Source organism: Lithobates pipiens, unplaced genomic scaffold, assembly GCF_037356315.1.
Source record: "Lithobates pipiens isolate NorthernLeopardFrog02 unplaced genomic scaffold, aLitPip1_a1.2 Scaffold_8, whole genome shotgun sequence".
NCBI classification, from domain to species: Eukaryota; Metazoa; Chordata; class Amphibia; order Anura; family Ranidae; genus Lithobates; species Lithobates pipiens.
In genome coordinates this window covers 436,076,483-436,084,972 of record NW_027507903.1, presented here as the reverse complement: position 1 = coordinate 436,084,972, position 8,490 = coordinate 436,076,483, and positions in this window count along the sequence as shown.

Sequence of the window (8,490 nt, the reverse complement as noted above, 5' to 3'; positions counted from 1 at the left end):
TTTTCTCTTTTATTCCCAGGTGTCTTAAAGTTCCCATCATGAAGCCCCAGTCGACCCTGTCAAAGGCCTTTTCGGCATCTACTGACAGCAGGATGACCGGGGCTTCCCTCCTTTCAGCCTCATGTATCAACAGTAAGGTTTTAAGGCAATTATCCTTTCCCTCCCTCCCTGTAACAAACCCTACTTGATCATTGTGTAGCCAATAAGGCAACAATGATTTTAACCTTCCCGCTATTACTTTGGAAAAGATCTTAATATCCGTGTTCAATAAAGAAATTGGTCTATAACTTTCTGGTGCCGTTGGGTCTTTACCTTCCTTTAATATCAAGGTTATATATGCCATCAATGTCTCTTCCCTTAGTTTTTCCCATTCTGCCAAAGCATTCATATAGTCGCATAGTTTAGGTACCAATATCTTTTCAGACCTCTTAAAATACATAATAGAGTATCCGTCAGGGCCCGGACTCTTGCCAATTGCCATCTCCCTCACTGCTCTTGAAACTTCTTCCTGCGTTATTGGGCCTCCAGGAGCTCCAATTCTTCCTTAGGGGCTCCAGGCAAGTCGAACTCCCTCAAGTACTCCAAAATATCGTCCTTATTTCTTCTTTTTCCTCTTCCTGTCCTACACTATACAGCTGACTATAAAAACTATGGAAGACTGCTGCTATTTCAGGGGACGAATGCATAATTTCCCCTTTCCTATTTCTAATTTTAGCTATAAATGATGCGCTTTTTTTTCCCTTACTGCTCTCGCTAGCCATTTCCCAGGTTTGTTCCCCTCCTGATGTCTCTTTTTATCGTCTATATTGAAGGCTCGTTTCCTCTCCTGGTCCAATAATTCTCCCAGTTCTTCTTTTTTGTTTTTCAAGTCCACCCTCTCTGGTAACCCCCTTGGTCTCAACAGTTGTTCTAATTCATATATTTTCCTGTGAAGATCCTGCATCTTTTTCCCTTTTTCTTTTTTTTCCCTGCCCCAATGCTCATTAGGATTCCTCTTATGTATACTTTGTGGGTTTCCCATATAATACCCCTAGAGATATCTGAAGTTTCATTCCTAAGAAAAAACTCCTCCAGCTCCTGCTCTATTTTCTTTTTTTACCTCCGGGTCTTGAATCAAGGAATCGTTGAGTTTCCATGTTCCACTCTTAAAGGGATCCATTGATATCTCTAGTTGTATTATAACTGGGGCATGATCAGACAGAGAAATAGATTTTATTCCCGTATCCTTGAGTAGGGTGAGCATTTGATGTTCTATCAATACGTAGTCTATTCTGGAATATCTCCCGTGTGCCGCTGAGTAAAACGTATAATCCCTGCTTCCCAGGTGTCTAATTCTCCAAGCATCCACCAGATGATGTTCCAATAATAGGGACTTTATCCTGTTTTGTCTTAACATTGACCAACGGGGGGGGGAGCCCAGCATGGAGTCCACCCGTGGGTCAATACACATGTTAAAGTCTCCCGCTATTAATTTGCCCTTTTTAAATTCTGCCAACATACCGAGGGCCTTCCTCATGAACCTATCAGGATCTCTATTTGGTGAGTAAATGTTCGCTATAGTATATTCTACATCAAACAGTGTCCCTCTCACAAAAAGAAATCTCCCCTCTGGGTCAGCTAATTGTTTCTCCATTTCAAACCTTATACTTCTATCAAATCCTATTGCCACCCCCCTTGCATAACTTGATGTAGAATCCCCATAGAACCACTTGGGAAATTGCCAAGAGGATAGATTCCCTCCGACTTCGTGTGACATATGTGTTTCCTGGAGACATATCACGTTCGCACCATAATATTGTAACTCCTTATTCACCATAAATCTTTTTTTAGGGGTATTTATGCCCCTTATATTATATGATATCAAGCTTAACGTAGTCATACATCATCTAAATCAACCCTCCCCTTTCCCCCTGTGCTCTCTCCCCACGGGGAACCAATATGGTCTCCCCCTGGTAGAGGGCATATGCATAGAGAGGGAAAGGGGGGGAGAGAGAGAGAGATACCCAAGAAAGAGAGAGAAAGAAAAAAAACATCAACCATATATATCCCGCCCACCCCCCCTTCTTTCCCACTCCTCTTCCATTCTGAAGAGTGAACAAATTCCATGTTTGTTCTTTGCTTGGGTTCGCCGACGTCCAAAAGGTCGTCGTTTGATTCCCCTGCATTCTTTGGGGCGAGCCTCTCCGGCCGCAGTCCACCGCGCCCCCTCTCTCCTACCACCATTACACCCGCCCAGGCCCCAGCTCCCCCTCCCCCAAAAAGATAGAGTATCGATGTTTACACTCTATCTCTTCATCCCCCCCTCCGAATCCGTGACCATTGTGTACTGCTAAGTCCCTTCCCTTCTTCTCCCGTCACTTCCCACCCTGGCAGGGCTGGTGGGGATATCTAATTTACTGCAGAAATCTAGTAGATCCTCTGGAAACCTCAGGACCGCAGAGCGGCCATCTCTCCTGCCCTTAAGGCAAGCTGGGAATCCCCATTGATACGGGATATTCAATGTCCACATTTGTTCCGTCAAAGGTTTAAGGAGTCTTCTTCTTGTCAATGTTTCTCCTGCCAGGTCTGAGAATATCTGCAGCTCCATCTCTTTAAACATAATTCTATCCATCTTACGTATCTTTTCCATAACTTTTACCTTTTTTTCATAATAATGGAATCTGACTATTACATCCCTAGGATTTTCATTGGCCTGAAATTGTTATCTTGTGATCCTATGCACGCTATCTAATTTTAATGTTTCTTCTTATTCTCTTCCTATAATGGGATTAAACAAGTCCTGCATTACTTTGCTTAATTCCTCATTTTTTAATTTTTCCGCTATTCCTCTTATCCTCAAGTTCTTCCTTCTACCCCGATTTTCCTGGTCTTCAATTTTATCTAGGATCGATCTATTTATTTTTTGGATGGATTCCATTTGTTCCTTTATTTCCACCAATTTTTGATCGTACTTATTCATTCTTTCTTCCACTTCCTCGACTCTGCCCAGGACTTGCCCTATATCTACCCTCACTGCCGCAATATCCATTTTCAGCGACATTTACACTTTAGATAGTGCTTCAGTGAGTATTTCTCTCATTTGTCCTAGATTTACTTGGGGCTCCTCTGGTCTTAATCCACCTTCTATTTCGGGGGGTATCTCTCCTTTCTTCATAAGATCTTCATTTTTTTAGCTTTATCACCTTCCTGAGGGCTCTCCCCCTCAATTCTAGAGTGTGTAACACACGTATCTTTGGTTTTCTCTACTCCAGGCCCCTCCACTGTCCCTTTGAGTTTACTGGTTCCAGTTCTCACCGAGGTTACCTGTCTGGGGGTATCCTGGCTGTTCTCCACCAGGCTTGTCTCCCCCATCATACCGCTGGATCCCCCTGAGACTAACGGCCATTGGCCCCGTCTTTTTATTTGCCTTGCCCCTCATTCTTCTCCGCCCTCCCCAGCCAATCTTCTACTTCTATACCGAGTTCTGGGGCTTTAAAAAGTCCATACACACAGAGGGAGAGGAAAAAAAAAAAGAAGAGACAAATCTCTACCATCCAGGTCTTAAGATACTATATCTCATATACTGTTGTTACTCTATTTCATGCGATGCAGCAATATTTAAACAAGTTAATTGACGGATAACAGAGCGATAATCTCCTGAATTGGGGAATACTTGTTTCTCTGTTTATGTATGCAAAACCTATATATTTTGAAGTAACACACCAAGCCACGGCTCCAATATAACACTCCTTTCAGAATCCATCCGTAAGTCTCCCAGCTATTCCATAGAGTACCATAGAATTGGATTAGAGAAAGCAATTAAGCAATTAAGCAACATTTGCCAGCAGACCTTGCAAGGTACAAACACTTTTGCTTTCTATTGTTAAGCAGCAACTCAATCAAAAAAGAGATAAGAATATACATATGTAGGATGCTTTAGTAGTTTTACTTTACCTCCTCCAGCCGATCCACAAAAAAGAGAGCCTCAGCTGCACTTCCATTCCTGCATATCCAGAACTTACTTTACATTCTCTTCTCAGTTTATCATCCTCCACTATCTTCTAGTAACCTCACAGTATTCCGGTCAGCCTTGCTTCGCCTGATTTCTTTCCTCGGTTAGTCTTTTTGAAGGAGGGGGGGGAGAGGGGGGTGCTATGCCGGTCTATCACTCTGCCGATCGATCTTCTATGAGCCCTGCTGGTATGTGCGGCGCGTGCAGCGTGTACAACGCTGCATCTCGTCCCGCCTGGGGCTTCCGCTCAGCCTGTGCGGGTGATCAGGTGACAGGAGAGAGCCTCGGCGCAGCGTGCGCCCACTACGTACGAGCGGCTCCTCCCACCCCTCTATAAATTATTATTTTTGCACATGTTTTGATGAGGATTTTGGTCATTTAACTATTATTTATGCACATGTTTAATTATTAAGGATAATTTGTTTAGAATAATTTGTAAGGTATTATTTATATATAGATAGTTACACTTAGCATCGTTACAATTGGTATTTTACACTAACACTTTTGTGTTACTAGTAACTGCAGCTCTTTTTTATTTTTATTATATTTTCACATTTTTCACATTCATCCATTTGAGCAGAAATTGTATTTCACTTACAAAATACATACTAGCTACTTGCTAACCTCTCCCATCATTTTGAATACAAGTAATCTGGTTGAAAACAAAGGTTTATGGGTAGCTGAATTCAATGGGCCACTGGAGGAGGCACCCAAATGGTCAATGAAAATGAGATATTAATTGACAACCTGCATGAGTTCTGTGCCCTCATGTTGCACTTCAAAATTGGGCAATGAGGCAATGAAGAGGCTGTATGTTGTTTAGTGTCTCATTCACTGCCTAGCAACTCCATCAATGAGCACCAAGTCACCCGGAACATATGTTTAAGTTCTCTTCATAGACCCACGGAATTGATAGTGTTCTTTTTTTGTATTATTATGCAATATTTCTAGAGTGCCAACAGTTTGCACAGTGCTTTACAACTTGAGGGCAGGAGGAATCAGAAGCCCCTGCTTGTTAGAGCTTACAATCTAAAAGAAAGGGTCAAGTGATGCCAAAGGTAATAACTGTGGGGGATGAGCTGATGGACAAAATAAAAGTACAGTTGTTAGGTGGGGGCAGGATAGCCTTCTCTGAAGAGGGGGGTTTTCAGGGATTATCTAAAAGTAGACAGAGTAGGAGACAGTTGGACAGATTGGGGTAGGGGGTTCCATTGGATGGAAGAGGCTCAGGAAAAGTCCTGGGGGCGAACATGGAAGGAGGTGACAATGGGGGTATAGAGCAGGAGTGATGTAGCTGGGGGCTGAGTTGTGGATAGCTTGTATATGTGTTCCTTTTTGCTGGCAGAGAAAATATACAATGTTAGCAGACAGTGATCACCACTACTATACACTCTTCCAATAGTCTATTAAATAAGTCAGTTAACTCAGATCAGTAAAGCATAAGAGGGCTTTGCTATTGACTAGAATTGGTGTCAAGAGGACAAGTCCCTGCCACATTCCTGTCCCATTTACTAGAACCCTATCCCTTCCGGTGGGGCCAAACCCTGCTGCCATATTGTGCCCCATTTTATACCAGAGGCCTCCACAAGACATTCCTGGCCATTGACCTTCATATCCCAAGGAATGAATGTCCATGCACCTTGCTGATGGACATTCAGTTACATCACATAAAAGTCACATCACATTGATATACATTTCAGAGTCACGTGACATTACATAGTCATTCACATTTAGTGGACGGTCCGCATAAGTCACATGTAAAAGCATATGCAGCGCCTTTAGCATTGCCATCTCCCTCAGCCTTTCCTTAAATTCTGGGTCATTAGTACTCACAGGACTCTGTAGTCACCTCCTCTATAGGTACGCCTCTCCCAGAATCCAACAGGGAAGCAACCTCACTCAGGGAATTCTTGTCCCTGCAAGGGGAAGGGCCCAAACCATACTGTCTGTGTCTTTGGCCACAGGCAGCACCACTCAGGATAGAGCCTGCAGGTGTGCCACCATAGGAAGCCTATGGTGGCACATCTAGAAGAGGAGGAGCCAGGAGCGCCAGTAGGAGGACTCAAGAAGAGGAGGTTTTGGGCTGTTCTGTGCAATTCCACAGACCAGTTAAATATGAACCTGCTTGTTAATAAAAAAAAAACAAGTTTACAATCACTTTAAGGCAAATGTTTCTCTTCAGTTTGGATGGACTACAGAATAGTAAAAGCCTGCGTTTTTTTTTTTTCTATCTGTGCTTTTGGGGAGATTTTTTTGTCACTTCCTGTTCAGAGTTAAATGAAATCTCTCCAAAGTGGGGAAAATCCCTCATTGGAAGTGCCCCATTGGAAGATTTCCCCTATATTCCTGTTCTAGTGGCAATTCAAAATATGTGTTTTTCCCTCACTTTCAGTCCTAGTGACAATGGTCACCAGGAGAAATCAAGAGAGAGAATCTCATCAGACACAAACAGCAATAAACATTTGACAAGGGTTCTAACACTCCCTACTCCCCAAAATGTTTGGATTTATATACATAATGGTATATGTTGTATAAGGAATATGGTGGACAAGGAGACATACTGCCAACTGCACTAACCAAGGTACAGAATAGACCGGGATGATGGGACAAAATGCATCGTGCACTTTGTCACCTAGTTTGCAGGATCCAGGAAAACAAACTTTATTGAGATGTCTTTTATATTGCTGACCCTACCAGCTGCACACAAAAAATGGAAGCTCTGTAAAAACTTCAAGTAGAGCTAAAAGTGAAACTTTTTTTTTTTTTTTGCGTCAAATCAAAAGTGAAACTTTTTTTTTTGATCGAGTAAGGGAGGGTTATGTTTTTCATCTGTATCCCATTTGGGAGATTTCCTGTTCAATAGCCAAAACAGGAAGTGAGAAAAATCCCTCCAAAGTGAGGGAATCCCTGGTTGTCACCAGAATTAGTGCCCCCGTTGGAAGATTTTCACTCTATAAGCCCTGGTTCACATTGATGCTACTTTGAAATCATGCAAATTCACTTAAAGCAGCACAATTTCAAAGTAGCAGGTCAGCGGGATTTCAGGTGCTACTTGACTGACATCTGTGCCACTTCATGCACAGATGTCTAGGCAAGTCACACCTGAAATTGCAAAAAATAATGCAGGAACCTTTTTTCAAAATGGTGAGGCACCACCAATTCGCACCGGTTTGGCCAGTCCCTTTGCCGACAAAGTCGCACCAGTGTGAATGGGGGGTTACTGTTCTGGAGACAAGCCAAAATTTGTGAGGATAATGGTACCCATGACAAATAGGGCGAAAGGCAAATCTCCTTAACAAGGACACAGACATAAATAACAACCCCTCCTCACTCTATCCAAAACTAAAAAAAATGTTTTGCCTTTGCGTAGCAGGTGCCCTGCATATCCCGCAGCCGAGCCAAGCTGACCAAGGTTCTTCTGTGAGGGAGAAAAGTGCCTGACAGCATCTGAGGTGGCTTTTTCACCCCCTCCCTTTTCTTCCCTTCACACACACACACACACGGCTACTAACTCTGCACCCTTCCCTGTGTCCCTATTGGCAGGAAAAAAAACGGCCCTATAGCTTTCTATGGAGACAGAACTACAAGAGCCAGCCTGCTCTGGGGGTAAAGGAACTAGAGACTCCATCTTGCTGATATGAGGAGATGGTCAGACAACACGAGGCAAGGGAAGAAACTGGACTTAGGGGAGAGGTGCTGTCTCCCAGGTCAGTCCACTGCATTTTTTCAGGCATCCACAGCCAGTCGGGACATCCAGTCTGAGAGAGGGGAATCCCAGGTGTATATCCAGATGCACTTGCACCGATGGTGTGAAGCCTCCCAGTGTGAGGTGACCAGTCGGGTCACTAGAAGAGCCTGTCTGTTCCAGGATGTTCGTTTGGGCCTTGCCCACAGGATTGGGTGAGAGGGCTTTTGCCCATTTGTAGGAAACAAGGACACTGCACAACGATAGAGTTGAATGGACACTGTATACAGACATCATTGCTCTTAGTCACCTTGCTGACACCTGTGATGCAGGACACAAGTCCATTCAGATACAGAGACACTGTATATAGATCCCATTGTCCTTTCACATTGCTGATGAAGATCCTGCATTCTTTACCTGATATTTTGGGCCAGTTGTGTTGATTGGCCCTGTTATTCAGGAGTTTGCACCAACGAGAGTGGCTAGCTGAAGATACAAAACATCATCTTTCTTCAAAGGGCAAAAAAGCTACTAGTGCCATATGGGCCTGCACACACATACTCAGAGCTCTGTATATGCAGTGGGTGGTACAGTTTATCTGGGAAGCTAAGCCATTAAATATTGATTTGAATACAGTGTTTGTCATTGGGCCTGTGGTGTCAGGAGACAGAAAAGAGAGGTCTGACATAAAGAGGGTCAGGCTTCTGCTCTCCTCCTGCTTGGACTCATAGAGTCCCATTTGAGTAGAATATAGTATTGAGCTATATTGCTCTTAATCTCAGTTATTGCTTTCCAGTTGATTACTTAATTACTT